Genomic DNA, 18,722 nt, shown 5'->3' with positions numbered 1-18,722 from the left:
CCGGGCCACTCCGGGGATGCAGAGGTCCGGCGGAGCATCCTTCCCATTCCGCCCGAGAAAGAGGCTGCACGCAGGAGGGGAGCCTGGCTTCCCACGCTGCCTCGGAGTGTGGGGCTGTTAATGTGTCTCCCGTGGCTCCCAGACCTTCTCTAGAAAGAAAGCTGCTGTGACTCCCGCTTCAAGCCCAACTTCCTCCCCGGGCGGCTCCCCAGCTCTGCGCTCCCGCCGCGGCTGGGACAGAGAGAGCGGGGAGGAGCGCGGCTGCTGTCCGGGCAGCACGGCGAGCCGCGCCAGGGGACCCGGCGACCCGGTCCTTCCCGGGCCCCAGCTCCCGCAACCGCTTACCAGACGGCGGCCGCTTCCTACTCAGTCGGCTCACGGCGCGGGTGAACATCGCCGCGGGCGTCCAGAGGACGGAGCAGCCGGGCAACGCGGCGGCAGAGCCCGAAGAGGGCAAGGAGGAGGAGGAGCCCGCGCGACGCCGCCCCTCCAGGCCCCGCCCTCCGCCTCCTCCCCTCCGCGCTTCCCTCTCCCTGCCCACCCGCGCCCGTGGGCACTGCTGGGTCCAGCCCTCATTTACCCGCGCAGGGCAGGGCGCGGTGGCCCCGGGTGACCCTCAGCTCCCGCGCACATCCCGGTCTCTCCCTTCCCGGCCTGGAGATATACTGTGTTTGGTGTCTCTGCCAGGCCCTAGTCACCTCCCAGATCGCCCCCGGGTCTACCCGATTCCGTGGGCGCGCGGCCTGCTCACGCCGCGAATGCCCGGGAGGCGTCACCAGAGTCCCCAGCCAAGCCGCCGCGAGTGGGCGCCCACTCTGGCCCACGCCACGCCTGTGCCGGGGCTTCCAAGCTCCGGGACAGACCTCGGAGAACATATCCTGAACCTCTGCGGTTCCAGAGTGGATCGGAGCGCGCCGGCACATTTTTTAACTTGGACGACACTTGGGTGCAGTCTCAGGAGGACCTTTGCGCTCAACTACCGGAATCCTGTAGATCCCAGCGCCGGGCTCAACGCTCCTCCTGGTGCCTGTCACCTGCTCAGCGCCGCGCTCCACGCTCATCTAGTTTCCCATTTCTTTTTACCAAACAGCCCAAGAGGGGGGTGTCGTTAGCCCCATTTTCTTGAGCATTTGGTTTGCAAGGAATTGTCTTTCTGGCGAGTTTTATTTTTCTCCTTGTGGGTCTGGCTTTGTCTCGAAATTGGTCTTTATTTTTAGCTGTGCTAATTGCTATTTTTCTAAACCATTCCCCAGTTGCCCCCCCCCAACCCCCGTGCGCGTTCTTTCGCAGGATTTTCACTAGTTGGCACTTTCCTTTATATCTTCTATTCTGAGCTTCCCATTTTGCTCTATTTTCCTCCCTTTTTGTCCACCCTGCAGTCCCAACGCCACCTCAGCTCTGGTCCTCTGTGGTTATTCTCCGTCTCTCTGCCTACTCTTCCCCACTCTGTCATTTCCAAATGCATAGCATAGCCATTTGTGCTATCCAAAGAGGATGTTCCGTCCCCTGAAGGCTGCAGAGGTCTTCAGCTGCGGCTTGCAGGTGAGCACCATCAGAGAGTCTAGCTTCCAAGCAGGGCTTTCTGAATGTTTCCAGCTGCTATTGGCACCCCCCCCCCCCCCCCCCCCGCCGCCGGACGAGCTTCCTGGCCATTGAAATAGCTCTTGGGTCATAGGCTCTGTAAAAGCTGAGCCTAAACCAACACAGGCATAATGGTGCTCAACCAGCAACCCCAGCACTTCGGAGGCAGAAGCAGGAAGATTCTTTGAGTTAGAGGACACCCTGATGTACATAGCAGTGTCTAAGATAGCCAGGGCTACATAGCTATAAGGAAGGAAGGAAGGAAGGAAGGAAGGAAGGAAGGAAAGAAAGAAGGAAGGAAGGAAGAAAGGGAGGGAGGGAAGGAGGGAGGGAGGGAAGGAGGGAGTAAGGAAGGGAGGGAGGGAGGAAAAGAAGGGAGGGAAGGAGGGAGGAAGGAGGGAAGGGAACAAAGGAACGAGAGAGAGAGAGAGAGAGAGAGAGAGAGAGAGAGAGAGAGAGAGAGAGAGAGAGAGAGAGAGAGAGAGAGGTGAAAAGTGAGAGTGGAGCCATCCCAATGAGATCACTGCATTCTGAGAACAGTAACAGAATTCTCCCTGCCCACCTCCATTGAAAGCGTTACCAGAGGCTGATCACAAATACACTGAAGCTAACTCAGGAAAGGAGGAGACTCTACACAGTGGAGTAGAAGTTAGACACGGGCAGCCAAGCCCAGCACTAGCAGTCAGGTTCCTCCCATCATGCCCTCAGCAAGCCTGGTGTGGCCTGAGATATGCTCGAGGCCAGCATACTGAGCATAGAGATCCAAGTTTCTTAGACAATGGGAAAAAATGGGGAAGGTTAGCAACTTTAGAGCCCTTTCTGTCCTGTGAGCTTGTCAAACGACCAGCGTTAAGAATGAGTAAACAATTTAATTTTCTTTTTCGTTTGACTCATGAAGTTGGTGCGTGGGGCATACTGGGGGCTGGAGAGATGGCGCAGTGATTAAGAGCATTTGCTTTTGCAGAGCTCCAGGGTTCAATTCTCAGCACCAGTTCATCTCACAGCCATCTGTAACTTCATTTCCAGGATATCTGATGTCCTCCTCTGACGTCTGCAAGCACCAGACACACATACGGTACACATACATACATGCAGACAAAACACTCATAATGTCCAAAGATCCAAAAACCAGCACATGTAGTGTGCAGGAGACCCAGAGTAAAAGTAAAAGCCCTGTGGTAAGATATACCTTTGATCCCAAAGTTTGAGGTAGAGGCAGAGGCTGCTGGATCTCTGTGGTTTGATGCCAGACTGATCTACATAGGGAGTTCCAGAATAGCCAGGGCTATACAGTGAGACCCTGTCTCAAAACAAAATAAAACAAGTGGGGGGGGGGGAGGAAACCACCTCAAGCTGTCGGAGCAGACTCACCTTTTCACACGGGTATGTTCTGGGCACCAGCTCTGTCCCGAGTGAAGACACCCCCCTCAAGGGATCCCCCAAGTCACTCCCTCTGCAGCTTCTTATTTACACCCTCAAAAGAAATGATGGCAGCTGACTGCCCAAAAAGGTAAATAGGCTCTGCCCCATTCCCCCCCCCACCCTCACCCCCCCCACCCCCCAATCCCCCAACCCCCCCCCCAACCCCGCTGGCTTTACATTTAGATCAAGGACCACCTATCACAGCAGACAAGAAGCGGTGGCCCTGGAGTTCTTCCGGTAGGTTGGGATTTCAGAGAAATAAGCTTTACTGGTCAGTTGGCTTATTCTACCCAGGAATTTAAAAACTCTGATTGGGATGAACGAAATGGCTCCGTAGGTACCAGGATCCACATGGTGGAAAGAGAGAACTGACTTCTGCAAATTGTCCTCTGACTTCCCACATTCACATGGTGGCATGTGCACTTACATTTTATTTGTTAAAATAGGATCTCTCTATGCAGCCCTGCCTGGCTGTCTTAGAACTCACTAAGTAGACCAGACTAGCCTTGAAATTCATAGAGATCCACCTGCCTCTGCCTTCCTAGTGCTGAGATTAAAGGCATACGCCACTACGCCCAGCCCAATATGTATACCCTTATACATTTATACAGTGTGGGGACTGGAGAGGTGTGTCCGTGATTAGAACACACGCTGCACTCACAGAGGACCTGGATTCAATGCTCAGGACCCACCTCGTTATTCACAACCACCTGGAACCAGGACTGAGGTCTAGCTCAGTGGTAGAGAGAGCTCAGTCCTGGTTCCAGAGGATCTAACAAGCATGTATGTGCCATACATACATGCATGCAAGGAAACCATTCATACACACAAAGGAAGGTAAAACTATCTAAATAAGTAACTGTAGTAAAACTTCAGTAAGTCTGGCTGGTGCTGGAGCTCAGTTGCTAGGCAAGCACCAAGCTGAGGACTTGATCTCCAGCACTAAACAGAGCAGGGGTGTGTGATGAGTTGTGATGGTGGTATACATCTGTAGCACTGGCCCTCAGGAGCAGGAGTCAGGAGGATTGAAAATTGAAGATCACCCTTGACTACAGAGTGAATTTAAAGCTAGTCTATGCTACATGAAACTCAACCTCAAAAAAGAGAGAGAGGGAGAGAGAAAGAACTGTTAAGCTGTGAATAATTGTCTTCATTTTATGACACACATACATAATCATACGCAATGTATGTATTTACATGTGAATACATATGTAAAACCCTTTGAGGTAGAGTTGAATACACAAATGGGTCAATGCTAGGCTCCAAGTCAAGCAACCTGGTACCAGTCTTGACAGTGCAAAATGACCAGCACTCTGTCCACACATATCACAGCCTCATGGGGACAGGATAACACCTACATTCTGGAGGTGTGGTTGCAGCAGTAATAAACACAGAAAGCACCTGGCGTGGTGCCTAGCACATGTAGGCGCACAGAGAAATCACTGGAATCTAGACCACTCCCTCTCCCACTGCAAGCTGTTTCCATAAATAGTAAACCTCACCCTACACACAGGCGGAAAGGTTTTGGGAGTGTTTGCTTTGCTTATGTGCGGTGCTGGGGATGAAACCCAGAGCCTTGCGCATGCTAGGCTAGCTCTCTCTACCACTGAGCTAGACCTCAGTCCTGGATTTTTTTTTTTTTTTAATTAAAGGGAGTTGATAGTAGTAACGGTGTGATGTGCACAAGGTATAATTACTAATAGTAACTCTTGCAAGATGTAAGGGGAGAACAAGCCCTTACATCTACTCAGTTGGTCAAGGAGGCAGATGCGGTAAGATGCTATTTGGCTTTGTGTATGGGAGTCTTTGAAGTATTTATGTCCATTGAGCTAGTAAATAATTTGACAACCAGTCATTTTTGCCCAAAAACAAAAAGGAAATCAGCACAATTATTACATGTGTCATTGCATGTTTCTTCTTGGTATTATTTATAGTAGATAAAAATGCCCACTCAGAAGATGATCAAGCTATAACACATTCCTACGATAGACTATGTAACAGCTGTAAAAGACCACGTGCTGGAAAGAAGTGTGACTAAGTTGGTAAAGCACTTGCCTAGCACACAAAAATCCCTGGATCCCATCCCCAGTCCCCAGCAACACACAAACTGGGTGGTGTGGTGGATGGTTTAAATCCTGGCACTCAAGAGATGGAGGCAGGTGATCAGGAATTCAAGATCATTGTTAACCACCTGCTGAGTTTGAGGTCAGTCTAGATGACATGAGACCTTGCCTAAAAAAACCAACAACAACCACAAAAAAAAAAAAAAAAAAAAAAAAAAAAGACCAAATGAAGCTCATGTGGAGTTGTGCAAGCAGACTTTTAACAAAACTTTCACAGAAAAATAGGATCCCCTGGACCCACAGAGTGGAACAAGAGAACTGACTTCCTGCAAGTTGTCACTAACCATGCACATACACAATAAATAAGTAAGTAGGTAGATGGATGGATGATGAATGATGGATGGATGAATAGAGAGACTGATAGATACATACTTCATACATACATATATACATACATCATGCATACATGGATGAGAGAGAGAGAGAGAGAGAGAGAGAATGAGAGAGAAAGATTAAATACTTTGATAAGCCTGGCTGGGGATATAAGCCTGCAGGACACATAGCCCTGTTGGTAGAGTCAACCCTAAGCTTTTTGAATAAATGAGGCCAATGTTTATGTTACATTTTAATGTTTTGAAAGATGGCTGCAGCTTCACTTCTACACTTTTTTTTTTTTTTTTTTTTTTTTGAGACAAGGTCTCACTGCGTCGGAGCCCTGACTGGCCTAGAACTCACAGAAACCCATTTGCCTCTGCTGGAGAGCCGGAACTCAGAAAGCGGAAGGTAACCGAAAGCTCCATTTGGGTTAATGATACAAATATGTAAGACTCTGATTTGACAAAATTCTACCTAATTTTAGTGAGTATTCAAACTAATGTGTTATATTATGTGAAATTATGTAAGGTAATGGCTTCCTTAGGACGCCGTTGCCCCGATGGATCATTTTCCATTACTAACGCCCCATATTGTCCTCTTCTTCGCTGTTGCCATTTTTACCTCGTTGGTTTTTCTTTCTTAAAACTCTTGATTTTCCATGGAAGCATCAGGCCAACAGGGTCTGCTGTTCCCAGCTTTGATCTCTCTTGAAATCACACCACGCCTTCCTGGCATGCCAAAACTCAGGGACCCTTGGAGGTCAGCATCTTAGGCTGCAAATCAGGGAGCTCACGGCCAGACGGCAGCTCAACCTGGTTTGGTTATTTTTCAGCTAATGACTGTGTTGGAAGTGCCCTCCCTAGGGCTACTGGAAACACCCCCCTCGGGCTACATTGCATCCATGGAGAGAAAACTGAAAGTTCTGGATAGCATTTCAGCTAAACAGGCAGATTAGCAGGGCAGATTAGCTCAAGTCTATAATCCCAGAAGTATAGAGGTTAAATTAGGAAGGTTGCCATGAGTTTGAAGCCAGCCTGGACTACAATGAGTTCTAGGTCAGGCAGTGAGATACTATCTCAAGAAAAAAAATCAAAAAATAAAAATAAGGCCAATTAATTCTGTCAGTGTGAGCGAGGCTTGTGTTTCTCTAATCCAAAATAGTCCTGAGAAGAAAAGAAGGAAATCCTGCTATTTCTCACGAACTGGGGGAACTTGAAGGACATTGTGCTAGGTGAAATAGGCCAGACAGAAAAATGAATGCCATGAGTCCACGGAGCAGAGGAATCTATGGTAGCTGTATCTGTACAGTCTCCAAGGAGAATGGTGGTTGCCAGGGCTCGGAGGCATGAGGAAGAGGGAAGTTGGGGAATTATGGTGTGAATTCCAGCTCTATGTGTGTGCCCCCTATAGGAGTGTGCATGTGACTGCAGGTGCCCAGGGAGACCAGAAGAGGATGTCCAATTCCCTAAAGCTAGGGCGACAGGCAGTTGTGAGCACTGGGAACTGAACTCCTCTTTGAGAGTAGTATACATTCTTAACCACTGAGCCCTCTCTCTAGCCCCCTATTTAAATATTTTTATGAAATAATCAAATAATAAATTAAACTTGCCTGCCTAATGTAGTAGAGGTGTGAATCTACAATCATAGCAATGGGGTACGGAGGCAAGACAATCTAAGTTTGAGACCAGCCTGGGCTACGTAGGGAAACATGTCTTTAAAATGTGTCTTATTCTATTTGCCCAATTTCATCATAGCATTTTTCAACAAGATACTTTAAATGAACCCTCCTTCACAGCCCCGGCCCCCTCTCCTCCTCGTCTCCCAGCCTTTTCTAGCCCATTACCTATCTCTCTCAATGAGAAGACTGACAGCCAGCCCTTCCTCAGCATCACTTGACTCTCTCAATAGTTCATGTCTGGTCCCTCCCTCTGACCCCTGTTGCTTCTTGAGTCACATCGCTTTCTGTCCCACAGTCACCCCTGGCACTGATGCACCACAGGCCTGACCCTCAGAGCAGGCTCATGCCCACTTAATCTCTTGGCTGTTCCGTCAAGTTTCATGGTTTGGAATAGCATTTTCTTTAAAACAAAACAAAACAAAAAAAATCAAGTTTATTTTGTGAAGAATTTTTAAGTTCACAGCAAAATTCAACGGAGCTGTGCTCTCCTCCCAGACCTGCATGTGGGCAGCCTCCCACACCAGGCCTCCCACGCCAGGCCTCCCACGCCAGGCCTCCCACGCCAGGCCTCCCACACCACAGCGGCATCCGTGGTCCTGTGATGGAGGCTACACTGACTCACCATTGCTACCCAGAGTTTATATCAAATGTGCTTTCCAGATCCAGGACTTGTGTCTTCAGTCCTCGGCACCTCCTCAATTTCCCCTTGAGCAGTCTAGTAAGACATTTCAAATGCACTGTTTCTAGAACAAATGCTTCCTTCCCACCGCGGCTCTATCCTAGCTAAAGGCAGCAGTACCCCATTACTCACACTTGGACAAGTATCTGCCAGTCATTGTTCCTGTCTTGTGTCACGTCCACCCAGGAGTCCTTTAAAATCCAGAATTTGACACTTCTTGCTCTTGCATTCCATTCAAACCACCACTTCTGCCAACGGATGTGCCTCTTCCCAGCCTGCTTTCTCTTCTGAGGGACCTGCTGTATGGCATGCAAGGGGACTCTTCCATCCAGGTGGGTCTTATCGTGCCAGAACTCTTGACACTCTCATGTCCCCAGAGAGGAAGCCCTAGGTCACATAGAGACCTGTGAGGCTCCTGGTGACCAGTTCACCCTTCTTGGGACTCCCTAAATGCCTCCACATTACCCTGCCTGTGCCCCAGTGCCTTGTGCCTTATATCTAGAGCACTCTTCCCTGAGATGAGTACAACTCGGTGCCATTTCCACAGGTCCTGTTCCTCCCTCGTTCTGCATCCAGCCAAAGTTAGCAGTGTCCAGTCACAAGAAAACTGTGCCCTAACCCAGAGGGACATTTAATACCCACTTCTCCAATAGGAAAGTCACATGTGCAAGGATTGCTGTCATGTAAGAAATGCCAAAGAAAGTTGAAGAGACACAGACAGAGGGACACAGAGAGACTCCAAAAGAAGTTGGGGCTGGAGAGATGGCTCAGCAGTTAAGAGCCCTGGATACTCTTCCAGAGGAGCCGAGCGGAACCCCAGCACACACATGGCAGCTCCTACCTACCTGTAATCCTGCTCTAAGTGATCTGACATCCTCACACAGATAGACATGCGGACGGAACACCAATGCACATGAGATAAAATAAATCAATCTTTTTTTTTTTAAGAAGTTGGAATGTAGAAACTAAAGTAGAAACAAAGCATTTCAGCAATAGAGTCAAACACTGAGGTCAAACTCTCCTAAAAATCAGGTGAGGAAAGGGTCCCGCGGAGAGAAAGACCAAAGGTTAGTGAGCCAATCCAAGGCGAGGAAGTGTCCAAAGACATTACAGAGGGAGCGTCAAAGAGGGCATCCAAGATGCATTTTGAGAAAATGTCCCAGGCTGAAGAAAATTGATCTCCAAGTGGAAAGAGCCTACAAGGGGCATAACGACAGCCCTGCACAAAGGGTGCCAGCGTGGCATCTCAAAACAAAAATAACCAGGAACACTCACCGAGAACATTCCGGTGGTGGGGCGCAGGGCAGCGCACCCATTTGCTGGTGGAAGAGCACTCATATATGTAAAATAAATAAAAAAATCTTTTAAAAGGCCAGGCGGTGGTGGTGCACGCCTTTAATCCCAGCACTTGGGAGGCAGAGGTAGGCAGATTTCTGAGTTCGAGGTCAGCCTGGTCTACAGAGTGAGTTCCAGGACAGCCAGGGCTACACAGAGAAACCCTGTCTCAAAAAAACAAAAAAAAAAACAAAAAAAAAAAAAACAACTTTAAAAAGAAGGCATCTCTCCCCTCTCATGATCTCTTTCTACTATCTTTCTTTGCACATTTTGAAATTAAAATACAATTATAAGCTGGGCAATAGTGGTCCACACATTTAATCCCAGCACTCAGAAGGCAGAGGCAGATGGATCTCTGTGAGTTCAAGACCAGCCTGGTCTCCAGGACAGCCAGAGCCACACAAGAAACCCTGTCTTGAAAAAAAAAAACCAAGCAAAACAAACAATTTTATTTACTTAGTTGTGTCTCTTCCCCCTTCGCTCCCCCTTCCCCCCCAACGCCTCCTGTAGCCCCTACCCCTTTCCTTCCCAAGCTTATGGCCTCTGATTCTTTGTTATTGTTGCATATATGTATAAATGTATAGACAGGTAAATAGTCCAACGACAACAGAACACTTCAACATATACTGTTGTTGGAGGCGCAAGCCTTTTGGCCCGGCGTGCCAGGCAGAGGCTAGAGAAGCAGGAGTTCTGGACTAGCCTGGGCTACATAACAACCATCTGGCTGGACACACTGAGGGGTGGGATGCAGCTCATCTGGTAGTGTTTGCCAGCACAAGGCTCTGGCTCTGTCCTCAGCACCACATGAGGCAGGTGTGTCCGTGCATGGCTGTCATGCAAGTACTCATGGAGTAGGAACGGACGGATCAGTGATTCGATGTCATCCTTAGCTACAGTGACTTTGAGGCCAGCATGTATATATGAGATGTCATTTTCTTAAAAAAAAAAAAGGCAATCAAATACATGTCTAGTGTATAATCCAAACATTCCACAGAAAAAAATGGAAGCATGTGGCCAGCTAGATGGCTCATTGTATAAAGGCATTTGCCACCAAGCCCCGTGACCTGAGCTCAGTCCCTGGGCCCCATATGGTGAAAGGAGAGAATCAACTCCTGAAAGTTGTCCTCAGACCTACACACACTGTGCTACACATGCATGCATGGACACACTGACACATACACACACACACACACACACACACACACATACACACACACACATACACACAAACTCACCCTCAAAACATGAAAATATAATAAAATTTTTAAATGGAAGTGTATGTGAAAGCTGAACACAGTGCCCATAGCTGCTGTATTTGAAGCAGCACTAATTGGAAACACCAAATGCCCATCGGCTGTTGACTGCGAGGTGAAATCCTGGTGTGTGGTTATAATGGAATACTACTTGTCAACTTAAACAGAATGTTCCCACCCCCCCATTCCCCATCCCCCCTCCCCCCTCCCACCCCGGGCACACCCTGCCCCAAATGTTGGCTACCATAGGTTCTGGGAGAGAGTGAGTTGTTTTCAGTTGTAAATCCAGTGAGTAAATCACTAGAAATGACCAGGAAGTAAAACCTACCAGCCTTGAGGAGAAAGCCCCAAAAAACGGAAAGGAAGATGGTATTTTCCAAACACTATCGATAGTGTCTGGTTTTTCACACTACTATAGCATGCATATATCATTCACTAAAAATAAAAATACATCTTGAAAGTTCTGCTGATCTCACTTGCCTAATTCACAGTAAGACTTGGTACTGGAACAAAGTTGGTACTGTTGACAAAGCCTTTTTAAGCGGTTGACTCTGCAGAAAGTGTGGTGTAAATACTGTCCTCATACAACACCCTTTACTACCACACAGCCTCTGATGGTTGTCTGGGCCACTTGATGCTTGGGTTTCTCAGAAACTTCTTGGGAATGTGTCCGTCCTGTAAGTGTTTCTGGAAAAGTCTTTTCTGGCTCTATGGCTCTCCCTGGCTTTTGGAAACTACCAAAAGCTCTTTGGTGACAGTGAACAGAGAAATCAGTGTGGGGGCTGGGGCACAGCTCAGGAGAAGCTGAGCCAGTGTACCGGTCAGTGTGCTTCCAGGTCCTGGAAATAAGTTCGAGCCACCCACATCGGGGAAAATGGCTTTCAGAGCAAGCACATGTCCCACTAGGGATATTGTTGCGTGATGGACGTCTCCTGGGGAGACGCAGCACACACATTCAGGGGGCCTAGTGAATATGGTCAGTTTCAGGGACTTCCGGAAGTTACCTTGAGTTGGCTGCTTCCTGTCGTTGTCTTCCCCCCCACCCCCCATCCCCCCACCCCCACCCCCGCCTTTTATTGAAAAAAGATTTCTTTCTTACATAATTTATCCTGATTACAGTTTCCCCTCCCTCTACTCCCCACCAGTTCCTCCCCACCCTCCTCCTGTCTGGATCACTCCCTTTCTGTATATCATTAAAAATCAAGCAGACTCCTAAGGTTTAAATAGAAAAATAATAACAAATAAATAAAACAAAAACTAACACATTAGACTTGGACAAAACAAACACACAAAAGGAAAAAAGCACAAGAGAAGGCACAAGAAGCTTGTTTGTACATTCAGAAATCCCATAAAAACACTAAACTGGTCAGTCAGGTGAAGGTAGCACACACCTTTAATCCTTCACTTGACAGGCACAGGTAATCAAATCTCTGTGAGTTCAAGGCCAGCTTGGTCTACAGAGCTAGTTCCAGGACAACCAGGGCTACACAGAGAAACCCTGCATGGACAAGACGGACAAACAAAAACTAAGCAAACACAAAACAAGACACTAGATCAGAAGCCATACTATACACAGGAAGGACCTGGTGCCGACTAGCGCAGTCGCTGTGCACGCTGCCGCAGTCTCTGTGAGGTCATACAAGCTTTGATCAGGTTGGATTAGAGGCCTTGTTCTCCTGGTGTCCTCCATCCCCTCTGACTCTTACTCTCTTTCTGCCTCTTCCTCTACAGAGTACCCTGAACGCTAAGGCGAGGGATTTAATGGAGACATCCAGTTTAGGATTGGGTATTCCAAGGCCCCTTATTCTCTGCATAATTCCTGGCTGTGGATTTCTGTATTTGTTCCCACCTGCTGCAGGAGGAAGCATCTCTGATGATGGCTGAGCAAGTTACTGATCTATGAGTATAGCAAAAGGTCATGAAAAGTCATTTTACTGTTACATTTTTCTTGTTCGTTTACAACAGTAGTATTTGGTTTTGCCCCAGGTCCCTGGCCTATCGAGTCTCAGGTGCTTGGTCATCCAAGCAGTGTCAGGTATGGGTTCCTTCTCGTGGCGTGAGCCTTAAGTCAGATCAGATACCAGTTGGTTGCTTCACGAGCTTTGTGCCACCATTGCACTAGTGTATCTCGCAGACAGGACACCAGTGTAGATCAGAGGGTTTGTGGCTGGATTGGAGTACACGTTTCTCCTTTGGTAGAGTGCCTTCCTGTACCAAAGATGCTAGCACGCGTGGGTGAAGGCTCTGGGAAGGCGCCGGCTTGACTTCTCCATGTTTGATGAGATATTTGGGGGCTGCCACAACATTACCATCAGTTTGTAGAGAGCCACCTGTAGTCTTGGCAACAGCCTGGGTCGTTTGGGAATTCCCATGGGGCTCCTTGGGCTAACAGCTCAATCAGATGTAAGCCAGTCCCAGTGCTGAAAGCGTCATTTGGTGGCAAGAGATGTCCAGTTGGGTCTCTGTGTCCCTCATTATTTGGTGGTTTCATCTAGATCACCTTCATATGTGTATATATTCTAGGAAGCTTCTACTGTATTAGGTTTCCATACTAACCCTCAAATGGCCCTTACTTTTAGCCATCTCTCCCCGTATTCTCTCCCTTATCCCTTTCTCTCCTTCCCATCTGCTCTTGGTCCTTCCATTTCAGCCCCACCCTTCATTCATCCATAACTTTGTGTTCTATTTCCCTTCCTAACAAGATCTAATGCCCCCACCGCCAGTCCCTTACTCTTACTCTACACATAGCCTCAGTGGTTCTTGGGACTGTAGCTTGGTTGTCACTGAACAGCTAATATCCACATATGAGTAGATGCATACCGATTTCATCTGTCTGGCGATGGGGTGCCTCATCCAGGATGATTTTTTTTCTAGTTCCATTCATTTACCTGAGAATTTCATTTTTTTTTAAATAGCCAAATAATACTCCATTGTGTAAATATACTACATTTTCTTTATACCTCTTTCTGTTTAGGGATATGTGGGTTGTTCCCAATTTCTGGCTATTATAAATATAATAGCAATGACTATGACTGAGTCCATGTCTCTGTAGTGGGACGAAGTGTCCTTTGGGTATAGGCCCAAGAGTGGTATAGCTGCATCCTGGGGTAGATTGATGTGCATCTTCCAACGGAACCGCCGCACTGATTTCCACGGTGGCTGCACCGGTTCTCAGTCCCACAGCAAGGATGAGAGTTCCCTGTACATCCATCCTCACCAGCATGAGCTGACACTTGTGGCAGCTGAGGCACATAGCCTGTGTCCACTAGGTCCGGCAGGCATGGAGAGCCCAACAAAACTACTGAGATTATTTCTGCAGATATTATTTTATGCCACTGGGCTTTACACGCCAGCAGATTAAAACTAACTCATGGCGGTTTGAAGCAAACGACAACCTATTAATATGCCAATAGTAGCTGGGTTCTTTTCCTTTTCCTTTTCTCCCCACCTTGGCCTTCCTCATCCCTCGTCCCTCTCCCTCATCCCTCTCCCTCTCCTGCTGAAACCTATCTTCCTAGCAAATGCCCCCTCCCCCAGCACATGCTTTTGTGTGTAGACAGAACATCTTGTGTCTGTGTGGATGTGGCATCTGTCAATAATAAATCCGATGGCCTATGGCTTAGGCAAGAAATAGGGGCTGGGACATCCAGGAGGCAGAAAAGATTCTGGGATACTGCCGGGAGGAAGATTGGCCAGGGAAGATGTGACAAGAAAGATGCATGGTCCCTCGAGCACAGGTAACCAGCCATGTGGCAGAATGTAGATAAGAATAAATGGGTTGTTTTAAGTTATGACCTAGTCAGAGGAGAGTCTAACTATATAGCCAAGGTATTTGTAATTATATCGAGTCTGAGTCTTATTTCTGGGAGGAAAAACCACCTAATGTTAACATTCATGTCCATTTTTGTGTACGTGACCTGCTGACATGAAGTAGGCCTGCTTGTAAGTGTGCATGGATGGCCTCTCCTGCAACACTAACTGTCCGTAGCTCCTCAAGGAAGGGCCCTCTCTTCACTCATGATGGAATCTTCCGTGAGCCCAGTCTTGTGGAGCTGTGCAGGTAACCATAAGGACTGTGAGCTGATGGGTGCAACAGGCCTGTCATGTCCAGGAGGCAGCAAGCCTCCTCTCTGTCTGGTTTTTTACCTTCCCATTCCTGTATCAGTAATGTCTCCTGAGCCTAGAGGGAATTGATATCAATATTCTCTCTGGGGGCTGAGCACCCTGTCGTACTGATTGTCTGCGGTTTCACTGGTTATGAATCTCTGAATTAGCCAGCACTACATAAAGAAGCTTCTCTAGGGGCCGGAGAGATGGCTCAGTGATTAAGAACACTGGATGCTCTTCCAGAGGACTCAGGTTCAATTCCAAGACCCCACATAGTGGCTCACAACTGTCTGTAATTCCAGTTCCAGGGGTTCTGACACCTTCTTCTGGCTTCTGTGGGTACTAGGCACACATGTGATGTGTAGACATACATGCAGGCAAAACACCCATACACATAAAATTCAATGAAAAAAATTAAAACACAATATCATATTCCATACTGCACCTAGTTTAGGTGTTCAACTCAATCACATTGAACACATTCGGGTCACAAAGTTCTCCAGTATTTTCTGTCTTATCAATCTGATATTCCACCTATTAACTAGCTTCACCCCCTTTCCTTTCACCTTGAATGCTCTAGGTATTTTAAATGTGGTAACCTTAATAATGTAAACAAAATCATATTGCTTGTCTCTAGCTTACTTCATTTAGCAAAATGTCTTCATGGCTCCTCTATGCTGCAAAAGCTGACAGCTTCATCTCCTCCCTCCAGTCTTTGTTTCCATTTCTTCTTTTCCCTCCTTTTCCACTTTTATATGACAGGGTCAGTATGACTTGGCTGCCAAGTTAAGCCCTATCCCCAGTCCTGGGATTACAGGTGCACAACCACCCAACTTAATTTCAATTCAAGGTTGAGCAGTATTCCGTTGTGAATAGGTCCCATTTTGTCTTTCCATTCATCTCTGTGTGTGAGCATTTAGGTCCCCCCTGCCTCTGGCAATTGTGAATAGTGTTGCTACAAACTGAGACATGCAAATCTCAGAAAAATCTGCTTTCAGTTCTTTTGGGTATACATCCAGAAGTGGGGCTAGGGTCATGTGACAATTCTATTTCATGGTGTTTAGAAGCCTCCACACTGCCGTCATAACAGCTCTACAATTTTACATCCCACCAACAATTCACAAGCATTCTAGTTTTCCACAATCTTGCCAATGCTTTGATTAAAATCATTGTTTGAGACAGGGTTTTGTTCTGCAGCTCTGGCTGGCATGGAGTTGCTCTGTAGCTCACGCTGACCTTGTGGGTAATCCTCCTGCCTGAGCTTGCTGAGTACTGTGATTATAGGTGTAAGCCACCACAGTTGGCATCTGCTTAAAATGATACACTTTAAATGCCCATAGTAAATTTGTCGGTGTATGTTATTGAAAGGTAGATAAAAAATGGAAAAAAATATGTAAAAGTTTCGAGTATGAGACAGGGAAGCTGGGGACCATCAAGATGATTCCATGGGTAAAGGCAAAAGCTACCAAACCAGACAACCTGGGGCCCACGGGGTGAGAAGCAAGAACGACTCCCTGTACTCCCAAGTACTCCGTGGTACTTGTCCCCTTTCCACTAATGCACAGAAGAAAGGATTGATTCTTACATATAGTGAGGCCCGTGAGGTGGCTCAGCAGGTAGACACTTCTGCACAGGCCTGATGCTTGGTCCCACAAGGTGGCAGGAGAGAGCCAACATTCTCTCCCCTATGTCCTAGTCTATGTGTCTGCTCTGCGTGTTCTCTCTTTCCCCATCCCTTCTCTCTCTCCCTCCTCTCCTCCCTCTCCCTCCTTTCCTCTCTCTCTTCCCATCTACATTTTAAAATGTGGTTAATTAGATCACTATTCCCAGGATACGAACATTTTGTATTATTTCAAATCCTTCATTAAGCTAGATTTCCACTTCTTTTACACGTCCTTTCTTTATTCTTGTTCCTGAGAAGCTGACAGAGACTACACCCAGGGACAAGTCACCAGTGAACCTAGGGAGCAGAATAAGCACTCATCAGATGCTCACAGCAAAGTCTCAGTGAGCAACTTGACTTGGGAACCAAGGGCGTGCATGCCTGGGATGAAGGGAAGAGTGCAAACCTAGGCTGGCTTTGCTCTCAGAAATTCCATTCCAATATGTGCACAAGCACCTTTGCAAGCCCCACTGGGAACACCTTAGAGGAAACCAACCTCTGGGGAGCATCATTAAGCAAAGAATTATCAGATACACAAAGCAGCCATTACAGGGGCTATAAAAAACTGAGATAACAGGATGGAGGGAAGACTGAATCTCCTATTTGCATATAAAATATTGCAGCTTCATTGTCATATAGAGCTAGAGGTTTGAAGTTATTTTCAACCAATAACATTTGCCCAATACACATGTAGAATTCACTTTACTAAACATAAATATATCTTAGAAACTAAACCTACCAGGGCCAAATATTGGTTTTTTGTTTGTTTGTTTGTTTGTTTGTTTAGGTGGGGGTGAAGGGCTTGGAGGAACCAGTGTCTTGCTTTCTAGCTCTGGTTGCCCTGAAACTTGTGTTGACCAGGCTGGCTTCAAATTTGTGAATCTCCTGCTTCTTGCTGAGATTATAAGCATGTGTCACCATGCCCAGCCTTGCTATTCTTGATAACATATATACCCTTAAACCAGTGACAGTCAAGTTGGCCGTACCATACTAGTGCCTGGCCAAACACAGTTAAAATGCTTTTCAAGTTTACTCCTTGCTTTAAAAGGAAGCAAACTAAGATTGAATAGGAGTGTGTGTGTTCTCCTATGCATGTTTTGTTTTTAAAATTGCTATTGTGTGAACAATGTGTATATATGTGCCAAAGTGTGTGGTCAGAAGAGAACTTTCAGGAGTTAGTTTTTCCCTTCCACCAACTCACTATCCCATTTGACTTTTTTTTTTTTAAACTTTTTTTTAAAAAAAGATTTATTTTATTCATTATATGTAGGTACACTATAGCTGTCTTCAGACACTCCAGAAGAGGGCATCAGATCTCGTTGCAGATGGTTGTGAGTCACCATGTGGTTGCTGGAATTTGAACTCAGGACTTTTGGAAGAGCAATCAGTGCTCTTAATCACTGAGCCATCTCTCCAGCCCCCCATTTAACTTTTTAAAAATTAGATTTCTACATTTTGTGAGTTTGCCGCCATGTTATGCATGTGCATCATGTTATGCACATGCATCATGTTATGCATGTGCATTATGTGCATGCTTGGTTCAATATGGAGGTCAAAAGAGGATATCAGATACCCTGTAACTAAGGTTATGAGTGGTTGTGAATCACCATGTGGGTGCTGGGAAACAAGCCCAGATCCTGTTGGAGCAATAAATACTATTAGCCACTAAATCCACTTTACTTTAAAAAGAAAAATATTAAATTTGTGTGCATGTATGTGTGCTGGCATGTGGAGGCCAGAGGTCAAACCCAGGTGTTGTCCCTCATGAGCTGCCCACCTTGTTTTCTGAAACAGAGTCTCTCACTGGGAGTTGGGACTCCTAGATTGGGCTAGGCTGACTGGCCAAAGAACCCAAAGCCTCTCTCTTCCCAACTCCAGGACTGGGATTACAACTTTGGGTCCCCATATCCAACCTTATCATGGGTTCTGGAGACTGAACAGACAGGTCTTCATTGCCCACAAGTCAAGTTTATGGACTAAGCTATCCCCCCAGCCCTAACTTTAGGAGTTTATTATTGTTTATGTGTATGGATGCTTTGCCTGCGTGTATATATGTGCACCATGTGTGTGCCTGGTATCTGCAGAGGCCAGAAGAGGGCTTTACATCTCTTGGAACTAGAGTTACTGATGGCTACGAGCTATCTGTATCTGTAGATGCTGGGAATCAAATCTGGGTCCTCTGAGACAGCAGTCAATGTTTGTAACCGCTGAGATTGCTCCAGCTGGCTTAGCTTTAGTTTTTAATCTGTTTATTGAATATGAAAATCTGGAATGTGCACATACCAATTATTAACACAATATCATATACAGCTTCTTACTTCTTGCCATTTTGCTTAAATAAGCTTGAATTTCTGTTTACTGGCATACTTAAATTTAATGTCTTTAAAACTGAGGGGTTGGGGGCTGGTGAGATGGCTCAGCGGTAAAGAACACTGACTGCTCTCCCGAAGGTCCTGAGTTCAAATCCCAACAACCATATGGTGGCTCACAACCATCTGTAATGAGATCTGACACCTTCTGGTATGTCTAAAGACAGCTACACAGTACTTACATATAATAATAAATA

This window comes from Apodemus sylvaticus, chromosome 1 (genome assembly GCF_947179515.1).
Source record: "Apodemus sylvaticus chromosome 1, mApoSyl1.1, whole genome shotgun sequence".
In the NCBI taxonomy this organism is placed as follows: Eukaryota; Metazoa; Chordata; class Mammalia; order Rodentia; family Muridae; genus Apodemus; species Apodemus sylvaticus.
This window is presented reverse-complemented; position numbering follows the sequence as displayed.